This window comes from Oreochromis niloticus, linkage group LG9 (assembly GCF_001858045.2).
Source record: "Oreochromis niloticus isolate F11D_XX linkage group LG9, O_niloticus_UMD_NMBU, whole genome shotgun sequence".
NCBI classification, from domain to species: Eukaryota; Metazoa; Chordata; class Actinopteri; order Cichliformes; family Cichlidae; genus Oreochromis; species Oreochromis niloticus.
This window is the reverse complement of record NC_031974.2, coordinates 25,974,849-25,995,561: the sequence shown is the minus strand read 5'-3', so window position 1 is coordinate 25,995,561 and position 20,713 is coordinate 25,974,849. Positions and strand designations below refer to the sequence as shown.

The window sequence follows — 20,713 nt, the reverse complement described above, 5'->3', positions numbered from 1 at the left end:
GTTATACAGAAATCAACACTCAAAGTCAACAACAAGGCCACTGCACAAGTTACCGTTAAGCAACATATGCCAAAGTGATGGAGTATCCATCTGTTTGTTCTCTCTGTGTAAAGTTCATGCCTTTGAGTTTTTCAGTCATTGTTCTTCACTTCCTGTTTCGCTTTGGAACTCATTTGTCTTTATTTATTTCACCTGTGCTTCATGTCCCCCAGCTGTGTCCACTTCCCTTCATTATTTTGTGTGTGTGTGGGTATTTATAGCCTGTTAGCTTTGTTAGCTTATCTTGTGTGTTTCCAGCCTGTTTCTACAAACTCAGTGCATTTGATTTACTTTTCTTCGGATGGATTTTGTGTTTTATAACAACTTGACTTAAATGTATTTTAACTTAACTTTTTCTTTTAACTTTTTGGAGGCCTTGTATTTAGATTAGATTAGATAAAACTTTATTAATCCCTCTGGTGGGTTCCTCTGGGAAATAAAGAAAAAAGCTTCACATCCGCTGCGAGCAGGGCTCGAACCTGCGCGGGGAAACCCCATTGGATTTCAAGTCCAACGCCTTAACCACTCGGCCATCACAGCTTCTGCTTGAGTTCATTCTTGCTACAAAATGACAAAATGTTAAGAAAAGCAATCAATTGCCAGCTGCAGCCCTACTATATCGTGTGCTACAAGACAACACCAGTCTGAGTGTGATGAACAACAACAGTATAATTAATTATAAATAAAAACTAAAAAAAATGATTTTTTGTGCCAATAAAATTAATATTTTCACTGTGTGATGTTGTAATCATTAAAACTGCTTCTCTTTGAGTCTGATGCACAGCACACACATATACATTGTGGCAAAAGTGAGAGAGGCTGATGTGTTGTCAGAGCAAAATGCCCTCTGCTGAGAAAATAACCCTGCTTCAACCTCTCCTCACACACAGGAATGAAAGTGTATTTGAAAGCTATTTTTTCCCAATTTGCTTCTGTTTAAGCAGATTGTCAACTGCTGAATACCAAAGCCTGGCTGCCCCCTGACATTATTCATAGAGCAGTGGACCAGACTCACAGACTGCAGGAATTAGAAAATACTGACAGAAATTCTATACAAAGAGCACTTCAACCACGATCTACAAGGGCTGAAGGCCCTGGCTGTTTTTCCCCCTTTTTTTTTTTGTCCTCTTTTTCTCTTTAAGCCAGGAGTAATATTATGGGTGCAATTTAATATCTGAGAGGAGGGAGGGATCTGGATTTTCATAATCTTATGATAAGGAAAGGGATTAAGAATAAAGAAGGGATTAATTCGCTTGATCTGCCAATATGGTGGACCAACAATTCCCCCCCGATCCCGCCCCAGGAAGTGATATGCTCTCCTCCTTGTACAAACCTAAGTATAACCCAATTACTATTCTCTGAAGAAACTTAATTTGGACACATCATATTTTGATAACTGGACCTCATGACCTGGTAATATTCCAATACAATATTCACATAAGATATACCGTGGTCACATGATACAGAACAGTTTACAAAACACAAGTACAGTAAGTTAGTATTAATCATCTGAGTGAACTGAGTGACACACTGTTTATGTAGATATGTAATTATGTGTAAGTTCAACTCAGTGATCCATCACAGCAGTTAGTGACATGGGATTTTCACCATAATGGCAGAAAACCTGAATACAAGATCATAAATAAGCTGTGTGTAGAGGTACAAACAGCCACATGTAATTATCTCATTTTGAACATAAATTTTTATCTAATCAGCTAGGCACAGCTGGTCTTGTCATGTGTTTCTCTACCTGCAGGCCTCTCTTGGACCGAAGCTGTCATCACATGCAGATTTTATGGCATCTTTCTTCTCCTCTGCAGCTTTTGTGAGGTTTCTGTGAATTTAGCAGAACATGAACCAGTTATCCTCCTGCGGCAGGTTCTGGTTGAAGTGCCTCTCAAGCTTTCAGCAGATCTCCCGGAGAGCAGAGCAATATCTTTGGGAATAATTACAACTAATAATAGTGCCATTCATGGGATGAGAACGTCAGAGAAGAATCTGAATGGCAACAAAGGCCGCTACAACAATAACAACCTGACTGGCTTATATTCATGCTCCTGCCAGCACAACCCAGTTTCACAACAATTTGTGATATAGTCACAAACTTTAATCTTCTGATTTATGTTACTGGATGCAAATTTTCATCAGTCTACTCGAAAGGTGGCGAAAGAGTACTTTAATGACACAAACCCAAGTTTGAGTTATGTATGTCACAGTTTTTCACATACATGTTAAATTATTACAAATATGTTGCTTGGTTAAATGTGCACATTAAAAATTACAGGGTGCATTACTTTCAATTCATGTTGATAAACAGGAAAAAATAATTTATGAACTGCCATGAGACTGGGCTGGTCAGCAGGTGCACCAGCTACAGCAGCAACTTTGCTGTTAACTGAAAAGATGTAAGTGAGATAGGTAGATCGCTTACCACTGATCAGATATGGCAGAAAAACAAATATTTCTGAAAAACAACAGCTAATGTCACGATGAATTATTAAATTGGCAAAATTGGCAATCAATCTTAGACAAACAAGTCAGAATATTTTCCAAATACAAAGTGACCACACTGGGGACATACTTGGAAGTTGTAACAGATTTAACTGTTTACATTATTATACCTAACAGAGATCTGGCAGTTATCTTAGCTATAGCTACATGGCAGCATAGTTTAAATCAAAGAAAATCTTCATGGTGTTATCTAAAAGAAAACGTTTTTGAATAGCGACAGTTTGACTCGAAGCTATTGTTACACTGTTACACTTCAAGCACACATCTAACTGTTACATGGTTACCGGGTGCAGGGCTGTTGCAATATAGCTAACGCAAACAATGTATGCTTTTGTTTTAGGCAAACCGGCATCTGAAATGCTACAGTTTGATCATAACTGGTTAGCATCATTACACCTAAGAGATACAGAAGTGTTTGAGGCTACCTCTGACTAACAAAGACACTACAAGGGACCTGCTCCTGCACTAGATCATGAAGTGTTATAATGAAATACATAAAACTGCTTCACGCCTAAATGACTTATTTTTAAGATGCACAGTTTAGTGCAACTTCAAGATAGAACATGTAAGGATATTACTGCAGTGCAATATTCAATACTAACCAAAAGTTTATCCTTTATAAGTTTGTTTGCAGAAGATGAGATGTAAAAGTATTTATTTGCATGTATCACAGAGCCATGGCTCAGTGGCTCAGAATGCCTGACTGAGTCGCAGTCAGAAGGCCTGAATGCAAGCTTCAAGTCGTTTATACTCACCATCATATTTTCAGAAAATGTCAGGGAACTTGAGCATCAATGCCTGTGAGAGTAAAGTGACCATTGTTTGTGTTCATATGGATCACGCCCTCCTAATAACACCTCATTGTTTAGCTTCTCTGTGTAGCCCTCTGTGCTGCTGATCTTCTCAGTGGTCAGTTTTGTGCCATCCAGCCTCCACTACTCATTCTGATGACATCTTCTCCTGGCATCCCAAATAAATCAACAATCCTATCTGCAACTATCATTAGCCATTAGCCAAAAATTAACACATGCTTTTTTTTTAAATTCAGTGCAATTTCCAGTAAACTGCATATGCAAACCATAGTAAGCCAAGATCACATGATTCATGTCAGTTTTGCACTGTTGCTACTGTTACAGTAAGGCCAGCCACAAATGTACCTGTGTCCATGCCTTTCAGTTATTAAACTCACATTTTGCATCTTTAGTAAATACCAACAGTAGTTTTTTTTAACCCCCAAAGATGGTTTGGTGCTGGCGCAGACAGTTAGGAAATCTGGTCCCAAGTCACAAAGCAGTGTTTTCTACAATATGTATAAACCATTCTGTACAGGGAGACAATCTTCTTAAAGCCTGGTACTTTATGAGCTTTATAATGGGCACTGATCTCGATCTGCAGTGGGGAGGGAAGATGAAGGTGATTAGAAGTTGATGCTCCCTCAGGCTTGGGATTATGGTAAATATACTGCCTGTCTTTGGGGATCATTAAAAAGAGCTTCCTCATCCCCTCCAAGTGACTGCTTATGTTACTGGACCCTTGGAGAAACAGCAAAACCAGTCACCACTGCTATCCAATTTGAGGGAAATGGAGTGTATGGTGTATCAAAGGGCAGTTTTTAAATATCTATAAATGCTTGAGGCCGTATAAAATATGGTGAATTCATTGATATTTCATAGAAAAGCAGATATTTGTGGTAAGGTTTTTTTTCTCCACATATTCCTCAAATAAAATAGATAAGTTATAATCCATCTGCAACTAAATATGGCTCTTTAAAAAATGAGTCATCATAAACCGTTCCTACATGTGAAGAAGCTTTGTGTTTACTTAGTCAGTCTGCTGGCAGAGAGACTTTAAGCCTCTCCGTTCAAAATCAACATGTTAAAGCCCTCTGAGATATACAGGGTCAATAAGCGGACTCCTGCACTTACTGCAGCGGCAGTGAAGCCACATCACCCAGTACCAGGGTTTGCCCTTTGGGAGGTGCAGGCTGAGGCTGTGCCAGCCTTCAAGCTTTCACATACTTCTCACCTTCAAGAGAGAAACTGCTGGAAAGCGTCTGACATGAGACAAAAAAAAGAAAAAAATATGTATATATGATGTGTCATCAGTAAAGTGTTCTCACCAAGCCCTTTTGATGACATGCAAGAAGGTAAATATAAGACCAATTAAACTTTAATGAGCCGAAAACTCATATTCAGATGACACTGATAAATATCCTGAAATATCTCATTGACAATTTGCTCCTTCAGTTGCTAATATCAAGCTTTTTATGGTGACATTTTTTTTTGCAGCACAGAAGCTTGCTGGTTTTAAAAATTTAACTAAAAGACTGTTGTTGGCAAATTTTATCATTTGCTAGTTTCACTAACACCAGCTTTATAAGGTGCTTAAAATTAAATTGATAATAATTTTGTCTGAACTTTTTTAAAAGATGATTATTGACTAAACGAAGCCATTAAGAACATCCTACTTCTTGTTAGTTCTGAGGGTTAACTCAGTACTATGGTGCATCTGGAAGAAGACAAACGTCACCATCATGACCAAAATCCACCTGTACCGCACACTGGTGTTGCCCATTCTTCTCTATGGATCTGAGACCTGGGTCATCCTCAAGCACGACCTCGACAAGCTCGAGGTCTTCCAAATGCGCTGTTTGCGTCAGATTGTCCGAGTGTCCCTCTGTGACCGTCTCAGCAACAGCGCGATACCTAGTCGATGTCACCAGCAGCCCTCAATGGAAGAGCTGATCCAGAAACAACGACTGCAATGGTTTGGCCACATCTGCCGCATGAGCAACCATCGCCTGCCATATCGCCTTCTGCTACAGCAGCACCCCGCCCACTGGAGAATCAGGCCAAGGAGACTTGGATCAAGCAAACTGAAGACGATCTTAAACAACAATATCTAACCTTCAAGCAAGCAAAGGTCAAGGCAAAAGATAACAAGGCCTGGAAGTGCATCATTGACCAAGATGGAAACCCCACGGCACCCACAGCAACGTATTGGCGTTGCGGACGACCTCCCCTGCCAACCACCAGCTAGGGACAAAAGAAGAAGAAGAAAGAACTCAGTACTAAAGTAACGAAAGTAGTAAAGTAATGTGTGAGCTGTACTATTTAAACAGGGAACATCACATGCACTTCTGTGAAAAAGTAATGGCCCCCTTGATTTCTTTTCGGGTTTTTTTTTTTTTTTTTTACATAATTGTCGTACTTACGTGTTTTAGATCAACAAACTAAGTTTGATGTTGGACAAAGAGATCCACAGTAAACACAAAATGCAGTTTTTTAATGGTGATTTCATTTATTAGAAGAAAAAAGCAATCCAAACCTACCCAACTGTACTGACAGTTAGCACTGACAACTCATCCAGGAGGTCACAAAAGAACCCAAAATAACATTTGAATAACTTTTGGGAAGTTACATCTGCCATAAAGCTAACACAGCATTTCATACAACAGTGAAACATGGTGGCGGTTGTGTGATCATCTGGGTCTACGGCAAGGACCCGGACAACTTGCCACAATCGATAGAACCCTGAACTTTGCTCTGTGCCAGAAAATCCTAAAGGACAATGTTCATCCATCAGTTGTTCGTCCGAGCCCTGAAGCTCGAGCACACTTCGGTTATGGAATAGGAACATGATCCAAAGCACACCAGCAAGTTCATCTCTGGATGGCTAAAAACAAAAGAAAGTCTGGACTTGATATGACTGAAAACCTTCCAGTATCGCTGAATTAAAATAATTCTGTAAAGAAAAGTGGGCAAAAAATTCTTCCACAGCAATATGAAAGACTCCTTGGTAGTTAGAGCATCATCATCACCATCCATATTTGATGATCTGAAACATGTGTGGAAAATATACAGAAATAAATTAATTACTGTTTCAGTATTTTCTCAAATATAGACTAAATAAATTATTTATAATCCATATAATGTTCATTTTTACATTTTCCCTGGGTTTGTTCTCTAGTCATCAGCTGGGATTGAACACTTGATATTCATCTTTCACAGGAAAACCTAAGTTGTATTGCTAGCTTGTCACAAGCTTTAGAACCTGGACTTTCAGCTTGAACACTTTGTATCTTTGTGTTTATGCAAATGAGTCTATAAGAGTTTCATAAAACCAAGGGCGCTACTTTTTTCCATCCCATATAGAAGGGGTTACAGTGTTGTATCTAAGTTTTCCAGCTGAAAGTTTTCAGCACTGCTGCACCCATTTCTGTTCTGGCTTGGTACAGAACAAGACAAAATAATCTTGAGAACATATGGGAAGATTATGGGCAGATGCGGGTGTAAACAGAACAGATACGCCCAGTCACAAAGCTTGCCTTACATAACAGCACCCGTACACTTGTGTATGTATGCCACGCTCTGCATGTCCTTCTCACAAACACAGAGAGAGCTGAAAGGAGAAGATGAGAGATCCATCTATCTTTTAACAGATGTGATGAATATCAGTGCATGACCCACGCTCCTTCCTTGATACATCACTGCAGTGTGCTTGTCATCTTTGTTTTTCGCTTATTATTCTCAGAGAGAATCCACAGATTTGCCTCAGGTGCATTTTTCATTCTCCGTTTCATTATTTGCTCAGATTAATACGAGCAATGGTATCAGCGGTGGCGTGGTCGGCTAAGCTGTGTCTAATAGGCTAGAGTCTAGACATACCCATACCAATTATCCACTGTAAATAGAATCCACGCTTTGGCTCAAGGCTTTGTTTATTCAATTCTATTCACTTCATATCCGCATGATTATAATTAAAGAAAATAAACACCTGCTTAGAAGGTAAAGGCTCAGAAATGTGCCGTCGTTGGTGCAACCCCATGTAGGTGTGCACTAGTATATCAACTGTGGTAAATGTAAAGCTATACTTATGGAGCCATTATGTGGATATGAAGTGAAAAGCAGCATCTTAATCACAAAGTATGTTTAGTCATTTCAATACTGTATCCTTGGAAGTGCTCTGGTTTCATAAGCACATGCCTTAAGATGGATATTCAACAATAAAATCATTTTTGTGCTTTATGCAGGACATTATCTCTTAATGTCCTGCCAAAGATCTGGATCATTGCTACACCTGTACTTGGAACCATTGGCCTGATGCATGATCCAAATTAAACCAAGCTTTAGCTGTCAGGGAGAGGGAATTGGTTGACTGATAAGTTGACCAAAATCATCACTGCTCCAACAAAGTGCATGACAGTTGTTATGAGCTGTTTACGGGATACAGTAAAATACAATTTTTACTGCTTTTTGTGGATTTAGACACAAATAGCTAAACAAAAGACAGAATTCAAAACTAACTAGTTTAGTTTGCTTTTCTTACATCTTCCTCAGTGTTGCACATTGACTTTTTTTTCTCTCCCTGGGAAATACAGAAACTGTATATTCCTCTTACAGACACATTTTGTGACAAACTGGACAGAAGCATTTCGCGTGTTTAGTGATTATTTGTTCAGCTTTTTGAAAAGGTTCATTTGAAATGACCTGCCACTTAAAAAATGTATGTATAAATATGCCTGCTCTTCTTCGACAGGTAGCTAGGTGCTGCAGTAATGCAACCACAACTTTCTGTCTGCACCATGAACACATCACAGGGATAAGAAAGAAATTGTTTAGCTGGCTGTGGGATGTCATTATTTCCTTATTACTGAGCAAATAACTCCGTGCCATCACTGGAAACAGCACCAGGCTGCAGCATATGAAGAAATTTGCCTATTCAAAAGAAATAACCTGCCTATCAGATTTAATCACTCATTAGCTGAAGGTGCTGGAAACCATTTGAGGTTTGTGTTGATATGCAGTTTGTTTTTTGCCAAACGTGGTGCTGTTTCCAGTGATGGCATCGAGTTATTGGACAAACATCTCTGTTTTGGTCTTGTCTGCCCAAAAGACATGGTTGCAGAAGTCTTGTGGTTTGTTGCAAGATGCAACTTCACAAACCTAAACCAAGCTGTCATGTTCTTTTTATAGAGAAGAGGCCTTCTCCTGACAAACTTTCCACACAAGCCATATTTGTTCAGTATTTTCTGTAATTGCCGTGTCATGAATTTTTAACATTTAACATGCTAAGCATGACATGGCTGCTTTGTTCGGACGACAAATTTGTTCGGACATCCACTTCTGGGAAGAAAGGTATATTGTGTTAACACACACCCAAATATTCTAGACCTGCAGCACCTGACTGGTTTCTTTTTATTCATTATCAAAATTCATAGAATTAGAGTTAATTTTACAACAACAAAAATGCTTCTTTGGGGGAATATGTCACCTGTGAAATTAAGTTAGAAACGCATTCAAATCATCAGTAGCCTAAGCATTGTATCTTAACCCAGACCATTCTCTTTTTCTAACCAACCAGTGAGCAAAAGGTCATGAAAATACAACTTCAAGATAAAAGTAGCCAAATAAAATAGTCTTTTGTAGGACTTGAAGTTTAGTCTCTTGAGCTTTATTCTCTAAGTGCCTGGATTAAACAGTCAGGTAATTATACCACTGCCAACCTTCTTGCCTCCTAATGAGAACTTAATTGCTGCATTAAACTGGAAGCACTGGAAGCCTAAAAAACCCCACAAGTCAATAGATACAGTTTTGTTACAATTTCACAAACTCAAACTGGATAACAGGAGTTGTTCATGTGAATGCACACACAGGCACCCACACACTCACATAACACATATTCATGAAAACATGTCAGTAGATTATGTTTTCAGCGCAAACTGTGGGATAATTTTTGCAATAGTGCTCTGAGAGGTTATTTTTTCCTTTAAAGTTAAGTATGAGGAGGACATTTTTTCATCAAGCAGCTTTAGTGATCAAAAAAAGTTCCAAAATAGGATTTATTTTGATGCTTTGTTTTAAGTTTCACTAGTAAAACACTAGTAAAACAATACTTAACATTAAAAAAAAAGAGCAAATAAATTATCATTAATTTGATGTCCAGTCATTATCTTAAGTCAACCCTCTGGCAGTGTTGATTGTTTGATGAGAGGGCTAGTTTTCTATTAGACTGATTTAAGAAAATGAATCATACCTTAGCCAGTTACAGCTTAAGTTCCCAAAATATTAATTATGAGATAGTACACAGCTGTCAGAATCCAGAACTGAGTTACAGACTTTTTAAGAAATGGGCTTACAAAGACAATGCAGCTGCGAGTGACAGACATACCTTCACCTTGTCATGTTGTCGTGCTCGCCCACTGGTGTAACAAGACATTTGCTTACAGCGCAAAAAAGAAAGAAGTCGGAAGTGCTCAGCCACCAACTTGAAGTCATCACTGACGCAACGGTACATCGCAAGTGACACACAGTCAGAACTTAAAATCTCAGTATAGACAGGGCTAAATCTTTCATGAATGTATCATGTCTTATTCATAGCAACTCTCTACCCACCGTTTTTTTTAACGGATCTGCAACTGACGAGAGGGGTCCTTGGTGTGTGACCTTGTGGATGGAGGTAAAGTTTGAAAGTGCAGAGCTTACTCACCTGTACTGTTGACTGGATTTTCCTACAACATGCCACACTATGTTTAATATCACTAAGCCTTCCATTAAGAAAAAGTAGTAAAAAGTGCTAGTTCATAACATTTTCAAGAGACAGTGTGTAACAGCCTATTCCCCTGGTGTCATGGCTGTTTGTGATATAATCCATTGATTCATGCAGCTGGATACAAAAATGTTCAACTTCTTCTAGTTCTTCAACATGAATCCCCCAACATTATTTACATAAAGGAACAAGTTGTATTCAGTTTTGTGCTGGAAACATGTTCAACTCCTACATGTCACAGTTTTTAACACATCAATTTAAAAAAAAATGTTATTAATTATAGTTATGTTGTAGTTAGCATTAAAAAAAACAAAGTCACCCGTTAAAAACTAATGGGTTAGCATCAGGAAAGTATGGTTTGGTTTAATACTACGGTTTGGTCATCACAAGCTTTAACATTTAGTTTTTATTGCTGGTTCCATGTTGACATCCCCGTGCTTTCTCTGTTTTGTGCTCCTGACACAAAACATATTGTGGCGTGTTGGGAGCAGCTAGTTCTCTCCCATCATGCCTTGGGAATATGCATTGCCATTTAAGATGTTTATTGTTTATTGTTACGTGACTCTTAACTGTTGTTGTTGATGCTGCAGTGTAAATTCACAGACAGATATTGTTTGATGGAAAGAAGGTTGTACCATGAGTGAGTTCAGCGAGGGGGTTATTGACCCTCTGAACACAGTTCAACAAAGAGTTCCTCCTTTGTGCTTGGGGTGGAACTGCATGCTCAACCTCTGTTTGAGTTCTTTGTTGTTAAGGTTTATCAGCTTGCCACAATATATTGAATACAATTTTGAATATACTTGCAAATTTGAACCCAGTGAAACAAAGTAATTTTGCTGTGTCCTTAAACATGCAAGGAAAAAACACAAAAAAGATAATTTTTTCATGACTATTTCACAAATTGTTAGGAGACTGGGCTGATTGTAGGTTTGCAAGACCCTCTGTCCTTCAATGACTTATCCCTCTTTATTTTATTTAGTTTTAACTTTAAAAAAAACAGCTCTCTTTCACTCAGTTAAATTGATTCCATGCTTGTGCGACGCCTCGAAGTCAAGCCTCTAGCAAAAGACAGTAGGGGCCAAACATATCCAGCGTGATCACAAAGGCACACGTGACTGTCACCGAACACAAAATATTTCTTCATCAGTGTTTTTCAGAATGCAAACAAATGCTTTAAATTCCTCCTTTGAAAACGTCTGAGTGAAGCACTGCCGCATTCAGAGCTGCACCCTGCGTGGGCCTTCCACTTCTTCTCACTCTCTCTTTGCTACCCAGTCTTTCATTATCTATGTGAAAATTTCAAATCCCTCAGCTCTGCAGGAGGAATTTATGCCACACATGGCACCGGCTCATCAGGAATCATGAACCACACTAAATTGTTAACCTAATTTTAGGTTCAAGTTTCTGGCCATACAGGTCATTTCCACATTCTAAATAGGAAGATAAAATAAACATTATAAACAATGCTATCTTATTTTTATTTTGTTCTTCAGAGTTTTGCACCCTATTTCAGCTGGTGGAATCATAAACCAGGCAGGGGTGAACTTGACCTTTGGTTCTGAAATTGGAGAAGTTGGTCTATGACTTCAAAGGGACCTAATTCCTCTTATTCCCTTTAATAGAGTCTGAGAGACAAAAAGTGACAAGGCGAGCTGAGCACAGACTAGAGCAAGACAAAGTTTTCTAAAGTACTGTCCTTTTCAAAGAGTCTGCTTTTACTAATATACATAAAAGACATGTACTGTTAAAGAGAGCAGTATGAAAAAAAGAGACAGTGTAATATGATCAAGACCTGTGTTATGTGTCTAAATAAACTGTGAACTCAATTTAATAAACTATCAAGTTTGTAACTCTGATCATTTTCTAATTGTGGATGTTGGCTTGCGTGCCAGCAGTGCATGGACGATGCTTTTGACTTGCAGTAATTCACTTCTTCTCAGCAGTAGTTTCTTCTGTACTTATTATTGTACGCTCTACTGTGCAATATAAAGCGCCTTGAGGCAACTGTTGGTGTGATTTGACGCTATATAAATAAAATTGAATTGAATTGAATTAAAAATAAAAATAAAATACATCACTCAGCTCAGTGTAAGAGTCAGTGTAATGCAGCTGTCATTCACAGTCGCACTGTTTGTCCTCGCCTCCTCAGCTCTCTGTTTCCTCTATTGTACGTCTATTCCAGAAATCCCACTGCGTGCACACACAGAGCAGAGCAAAAAAGAGAAAGGCAAAGTGAGCACTACTGACATTGACGGGACCTAGTTACTGTAATTACAACAAATGGGTCTTAATCTGTCCAAAGCCAAAGATGGATAGAGGTCTCCCCCAAACTTCTAACAGGTCAAACGATCTGTGTGTTTTTAAATAGACCAAACCAGAGAAAGGACAACATTGCCATTGTCTGTGCCCTAGACTTTGCCGCTGTGTCAAGCATCTCCCTGTATAATCAGAGTAAACAATGTGATGTAATACAACATCCTTGCAGCAACTCCTGACACTTAACTGCAATTTCGCTGCTCAGGGCAGTTCACTCGCGCATGTGACAGAAATACACTGTAGGAATCACTGAAGAGATTCGTTCTTCAGAGGTGCAGTGGTCAAATTGTCCCTGTCATTAAAGATACTGTAGACACAAACACACTAAATACACATCCCAAAAGAAACTCTTATTATTATTTAGAGATGATCGGAAAAGAACTCAAAGGGTTGTCTGTCTTTTGTCGTGGTTTTTTGGCATGCACCCAGGCTTTTCTCCAGGCATGTCTCATTCCAGTGTGTTCATTCTGTTAAAGCTTCTGCCATATGGCATCATTTGATTTCAGTGTTGTAACACTATGATGTGTCATGGTAATAATGACTTTTTAAGTTGTCACACTTGTGAACGATCACACGGTGTTACATATAAACTGCAACCTGCAGGGTATGTTTTTCTCTTAATTCATAAATAGTATTTCATGGAACTGAACATCTTAAAAGCTCATTAATGATTTTCGACAGTATGTGTTTTGAGATATAAATGCTAAAGTTCTAATGAGTAAGTGTGCATTTTGTTTGTGCTCTGTGCAGTAGTAGGTGGTAGTAAGTCCTTGTGTGGTTTTACATAATTAAGCTTTATGGGACATAAACTCTCTCCAAAATGTCTGGCACTAATTGGAGAAAATAGGGTTATATTCCTGAAGATCTCTCCAGTTCTTGGGGGAAACCAGGACTCAATTTCAGGAATCTTTAGGAATGCCTTTTCATATGGGTGCTGCTGGGAGCAATACTACTTTGCTTTAATCAAATATTTTAAATGCGCTACTTACTTACTAGTAATTATTTTATTTATTTTATTTATTTATTTTTTTTATTTTTTACCTGTCCCGTTTGGCTCTTTTGCCATCAGAATTATTGTCTAAAGGCGAAGAAAGATGCCCAACGGATTTACTTTACCAAATGGACCATCCCAGCCTTGCCGTAATGGTCCATTTGATTCACCTTTTATTGTTTATTTTATTTTCACTTGCTGAATACGGGACAGACTTGACTGGGGGAAGGAAAGGGGAGAAAGAAAGAGGGAAAGAAAAACAGCGGGGAAGAGGGACGGGGAAAAAGGGCAAAAAACCAACAGAATAAGCAGACAAAAAATACATATATCGATCACCTGGATCACCTGTTGAGAAAGAAAGAAGAAAGCAAGCAGAAGAAAACGAGAGTAATAAACAACATCACAATGATCTATGGGAATATGACAGTAAATACTAAATATTAAACATTATTGTGCAGCACGTAAGATCGACAGCGCACAGTGTGCTTTGAGGTAAGAGCCAAAAAGGGTGTAGTTTGTGTGTGATCACCTGTGTGTACACCTGTGAGCATGGACGCGCTTGTTTTTTTTAAAAGGTTCCTTCATGTAATGATCTGCTAGAGGGTGTGGGGGGGCCACTGCCCCATCCTCCAGGGCATGACGCAGGTATGGAGGAGATCAAAACTCCAGACGTCCAGAGGCCCCCAGAACACAAGAGACCAAGTAAGAGACCACTTACTAGTAATTATTAAGTATAGCCTGTGGAATTTGCCAACACCTTCTCAGTGGCTCCAAAAGACGGAAAGAAATCCAGTTCCATCAAAATAGAGTCCCTTGTCATTTTCAGGAGCTTTCTGAGCCAACACATATGGAGAACACTGGAGGCTGCTGGCAGGCATTACTGAAGCACTTTTCAGGTGCCTCTGAATGTATATAGTCCGACACATCACAGGTCATTAGGACAACCAGGAAGATGTGGTCTTTGTCAGTCTGGGAATCACGACTCACTACTTTGGTCAAGCAAAGACCTTTCGGCGTGGAGCGTGCTTGCTGCTTAAGTTTTGATTTCAATGCCTAGCAACAAGGTAGCAAAGTTAGTAGCAGAAGAAACATAGTTTAGCCTTGGGTCTTGAACCCACAACACTCCCAACCTTTGTAACTGGTGCGCTGCTAGCTCTCCAAGGTAGAGTAGGGTGAGAGGGGAGGTCATATTCTGCTGCATTTATGATGTAAGACCAGCATACTTAGTATAGTGAATCATACATTAAACAGTCTATACAAACTTACGCCTATTCTTAACTACATAAAACATTACTGGCAGTTTTAGATTGCTAACAGATGCAGATACACTGCTTGGTCACGTTCTTTGGTGCTTTGGTACTGACTAGGTTTGGTACTGGTTTGCTTCACATCATGCACTAATTTCTCATTGGGATTTCTCCTGATCCTTGTGGTCTCTTTATATTTTTGACACATTTAGAGTCTAAACTTCTGTTTGCATCTTTCTGAAGCAAAAACTAATTTTTTTTATTTAAAAAAGTCTTTTTAACCTTGTGCAAACTTTATTGCAAAAAAGACTTTTTTAAATAAAAAAAATTAGTTTTTGCTTCATTGCTTCAATTTTATTTTTACTTCATTGTCATATGAGTTCTACCTGCAAGTTGTAACCAGCATCAATTTTATAATGTGAAGAGTTACTTAACCTGTTAAGCCCCCAGCGGTTTCTCAGCTTCCTGCTCGAAAATGAAATGCCCAAAATAAATGGAATATTTCTCTGCAATTACAAACTCTGTGTATAAATCTTGGTATTAAAATAAAGCTAACAATTGTGAGATTTCATCAGAGGTTTAAATAATACTTTAAATGTTACTATGTCAAAGTTACTGTGACTCAAACATAGAAAAAATTTGATTTTTTATTTCCTTCAACTAATTTTTAAAAGTGTTTTATAGCATATAACGCCTTTGAAAATATGCTTTAGGTCACATTTAACTCCAGAAACCACGTAACTGCTCTTTTAACTGTTTGGTGTGTTCACTTTGTTTGGTGGTTGTAGAAATTGTTTATATGAGATTTTGGCTGAGATTCAGGGGTTTCTGTGGATACTACACATGTCAGGATTTATATTTCTGACCCCATGTTATATTTAACCACGATTTCCTCCCTTTTGTTCTTTGGGTGCTTAAGAGGTTGACCCTTCACATTAAAAGACAGATTTTTTTATTTTTTATTTGACCAAACCATAACTTTCCTTCTACTGCTCCTGACACACAAGTGAACCACAGTCTCCTGGATGCCAGACTTTTGTTTTCATAAAAGAGGGCTGTTATCTTCCACGTCCAATACTGCAGTAGCACAAGTGTCAAAGCAGTGACACCTTGGTCGCTTCGTTGAGACGCTAGCTGCATTGGACAGAACCAAAAAATTTGACACCCTTGGATAAAAACATGTTTTTTTCTTTTCCCTGTGTATGATCTTCTCCCTGAATGTAGCCTCTGCTTGTGATCCCACACGACCTGCAGCTAGCACACCTGTTGATTATTATCTCGACATCTCTTGCAGTAAAACAACCCCAGGGTTTCCACCAGTCTTCTCCACATCATTCACTCACCTACAGTGGTGGCTAGCAGCTTTCAGGACAATCTTCATACTAACTTGGTCTGAACCTGCTTGTGTTATTGGGTTTTTTTCTCTGTCATGTGCTAACCAGCTTGCTTCGTTCACCACACACCAACATGTTCAGCCACACATCATCCCAAGTACCTGCTTGCTCATTCTTCAACATCTTTTGATTCATTCACTCACAGCTCACTCATTATGAGCTGCTTCCCTCCTGTTCAAGCCTACTACAGTGGCACCACCTCTTACTTCCACCTTGAGCCCATCCATCACTTCAAATGATGCTAGTTTTGCAATCAGTCTTTTCAAGATTTCCCCATGTCAGCGTGCAGCGTAGACGTCCAGTCATTCTTGTGCAAAAAATGTAAAAATCTGGTGGAGAGAACAAAAAATGTTGGGAACACAGTCAGATGACTCCTGGCTTTGATGTATCTATGTGCTAACATAACTTTATCATTATCATTTAATCAGAGTGTTTTAATAATAACATTATATTTTTCACTAAAAAGAGGCTAGCTGTGGATGATTGACGATTGTTGGCTCTTCAAAAGATTTTTTCAGCAGCGTATCAAGGTGTCTAACAGGATACTGTTTACCTGCCTTAAACCATGTTGCCTCTTTACTGCCTATCACAGCTGACAGAATTAAGAAATGAGTCATCTCAGTAAAAAGAAAAAAATCTTATAGTATCTCCTTTAAACCCTGATGAAATATATCTGCTATTGCTCAGTGTGGAATCCTGGTTATAGACGATAAATTGGTTTTTTTTTTTTCAACATCATTATTATGCTGTTTAGTTCACTGCACTTACGCCTTGTAGATAAAAGTGTTGTCATCCAGGAAGACATTGCAATTAGTGGAGAAATGTATCATGGGAAGAAAGTGGTAACTCAGAAACATCATGATAATGATGATCAGAATTATACCAGCATACTAAAGAGGAAGTGCATAGTCCCATGCCACATTTGTGGCAATGACATACTGACTCAATTAATTACCATAAATCATTCGCATTTGCTATGCTGTTTCTCTTTTCCTCCTGTCACAGTTAGTTATGGAGTTTTTAATGTTTGTTTTTATGAAACAAATGGAAAACTACTACAGTGTTTAGTGCTTGTCCATATCTCAAACTCTGAGCAAAGGCCACTGGCTCAGTGGCTTGTGTCTTTTGTTTGGGCCACTAATAGATGTCAACATTTTCAATAAAAACTATTTGGTGATGCTAATGACATATGCAAGAATAGAGACACTCTACAAATGCATCACACTGTCTGTATGCTGGGCTTGGCACCAAACTACTATACGGTTACATTAGTGGAGCCTGCACTGCTGCAAACAATAGCCATATTCTGTATGTTGAAGAAAGGAGGGAAACATGCTTATAATTCTCTGACTTTACCATTCAGTAATTCAGCTAATGAGCCACAGAACAGTGTGTCCTTTTGCAAAGCTCCACATAAAAGAAAACTCCTGCAAAAAATGATTATGCACATGACCTTTATTATTATATTATTTTATATTTCGTCATGTAAAAAATGAGGTGAATCTCAATTCAGTTTAGCTATCTTTGTAAAAAAAGATTTGCCCTGTGGAAATAATGTTCATAATTTTTCTCTGCCTTATCATCGTTGTACCTATTCATGGATTAGTTGTTGCCTCTTTTTAATGTTCACCTGTGTTGGTGTTTAACAGTATATATAATTTAGCAGTCATTTTCCCATATAGTTTGACCTTTATGAATTATGTTTCATGCAGACATTGGACATGGTCTTCCAATCAAGTTGGACTCTGGCCTAAGGCTGGACTGTAGCCTTGAATTTTCACACAGTCTAGTGACACTGTGCTGCTATCTACAGCATGTGTGTACCCTACGGCCTTCATGAGTGACTTTCTATTGCATTTCACAAGAGTAAAATACGCCAAAGTATTTGTCAGCACGTCTGTGTTTGGCCTTTTGAATAAGTCCCCTTTGTAGATGCATATTTCCTAAGGATACGAGCGCTTTCATAGTCGATCAGCAATGCCCTCACTACAACAGTGTGACAGCATTCGTGTGTCCACAGGTAGCAATGGAATCAAACTAAATCAAATTCTTAGATGAAAACAGATTTAACTCCAGTTATTTTAGATACAGAATGAATTTTGTGCGTGTGTGTGTTTGAGAGAGAGAATAATATGGAAATATTTGTTTGTTTATTTATTTTTACTACATAATTATTATAATACTTGGCAGTTTGGCATACAATATTTGGGAACTATTTGAAGGGCATCAGTGTGTGGGAACAGCAGCTCCAAAAAGACACTTTCTGAATTGAGAAACTCATATTTCTGTTGCATTTATGAATGCCAGAGTAATCTACTGCCCTCACAGATAGGCTGAGATTGCACAATACTTTAAGCTGAAAACACTACAGGCTGACGGTTCATCAACAAAGTAGGAAGTCCTCAAACTAAGTTTGCCACTCACGGTTCAGCTAGTGTCATGGTAATCAGTTTTGTATTCTGGTGAGTGAAATATGATGTATGAGCATCTGCTTTCCAAATGAGTTTACACTGAAGTCAGGGCCTGATATCTCTGGGCAAAGATAATCATTTCTTGTTCTGTCTTTTAAGCTGTGAGATGGAAGAAGGTGCAGCAGAGGTGGGAGAGCCAGATGGATATTACGCTGACTTTTGAGGAATGGAAGGCAAACAAAAGGGTAACTGGGGAGGAAAGCAAACTCAATCTTCCATTTCCGAGCTTTTCCCCCCCTCTATATCTGCCATGGCTTTCTTGTGTACTGTCCTAATGACAGCAGGCTGGTAAACTGAGAGGTGAAGAACAGACTCTCCAATGACATTTTTACTTACACGTGTAGTATTGCATCACGTGCAACTTGCAAAACAGCCGCACAAAAGATGGGCAAAGGATAAAGAGAGGGAGAGTGAGAAAAGTGACGTTTGTAGCACTGCTATTCTATTTGTCCTTCCAAATATAGACAGCTTTGTGGAGGATGTTTTTCTGAGGCCATTCAAATGACTGAATTGTTGTTATTCTTAAAATTGAGCTTTATTGATTTCAGTTAACTCAAGTAGACGTGAGAGGGAGAAGAAATACCACATTAAAATGTCCAATTTTACAACAGAAACAAACGTGTTAACAGAATTTTTGTTCTCTAAAGCCAATTTCTTTCTTCAGCAACTATTTTTTTATTACTCAGCCTTTATATAATTATAAATCAATTCAATTTTTCTTTACTGTTTCACAAAGTTCATGTAAATGAAATAGTTTAGACATCATATACATGAACTCTTCACAGACAGAAAAGTAAGAAAACAGCATAAATCTAATGTACTTTTGTTTACCTGATAGGTTTTATAGAACTCAGCAAGGCACATTTTTGTGAAATGTTTGATGTTAAGAGACAGCAAGACTTTCAAAAGTTGTCTGTCTGGTCAAACTCTGTAACCAGGCAACAAGGGTCTTGGGAGGGAGGTGACCAACAACTAAGAGCCTTGTTTCTCTGCAGAGATGAAAAAAGACTTTCACAAAAACAAGCATCACTGCAGAAATCCATCAATCAGGCCTTCATTGTACTGTGAACAGGTTAAAAAAAAGAACATACATATGGCAGTCTGTCTGAAGGTTGCAAATGACAAAAGAAAAAGTTCTTTGGTCATTTTGGTATTGGAAGTAAAATATTGTTTCAGTGGCAGGGGCCTTGAAAAACAGTCAAGAATAACTTTGTCTTAAATAAAGGAGTATTCCAGAGTACGCCTGATCTCAGCTTTAACAAAAACATCATGCACACAACATATTTTCTAGGTCCCGTTGGTTGAATTGATTTAGTATTTTCGAAAGCATCTGACAAAAGTGTTGCAGCCTCCAGAGTAAGTCTGCCACTATCTCATGCACAGCCCATGTTTTATTGATCATGTGGTGTTGCATTTTGTGACAAATGCCCTGTGTGAGTTCTCTGGATACAGAAAGACTTCAGTGCTCAGTTGACTGTTTAATATTGCATTGTGATCAACCGTCTCTCGCTCATCATGATTCAATGGGCCAGCCACAATTGTGGTTAAGTTGTGAATTAATCTATTCTGCTGCCCTCAGGCATGAATGCAGAATCCCAGCAGTATGTGAAGTCAACTTTGTATCCATTTTCCTATTGTGGTTGTGAGAGGTCCATATGTCAAAACAAGATTGCTTTCTGAAATTGGTTACACATTATAATTTTCATCATTAATAAATTGCTAACTGAATTCAGCTTTAACAGATAATTACATTACTGTTAGGAAACAATGGAATGATAATGTTATTTAGCAGTGTTTAGTAATTTAGCTTTGTTGATACGTTATAACAAATTCAACTCCTACCCACTGGGTAACCTTAAATTAATAAGTTCTTCAGTGACACGTGATGTCAAACCCTAAACTAATAATTAATATACACTAAAAATTAAATAAAACAAGTAAATAGTACAGTGATTTCATAATAAAAACTCAGGGTATTCTGCTCAACTAGACACGAAAACACACAAGAACAAATAGGTTTTGAAAACTGTTTTGAAATGGTTGAGAAACTGGGCAGCTCCTACGTGAAAAGTTGTTCCAAAGATTAGGAGCTGCCACTGAAAAGGCTCTAACCACTGTGCTTTTAAACCTGGATCTCAGAATCTCCATTATCAGCTGGTTCATAGATCTCCGAAAAAAAGTTCTGTTAAGTAAGGT

At 38.4% G+C, this 20,713-nt stretch overlaps 1 non-coding gene across 1 annotated transcript; it reads right to left on the bottom strand.

Moving 5' to 3' along the window:
* Positions 1–497: 497 nt before the first annotated feature.
* Positions 498–579, bottom strand: trnas-uga (transfer RNA serine (anticodon UGA)). Its single transcript has one exon. It is a non-coding gene; the product is annotated as a tRNA-Ser (tRNA).
* Positions 580–20,713: the final 20,134 nt, after the last annotated feature.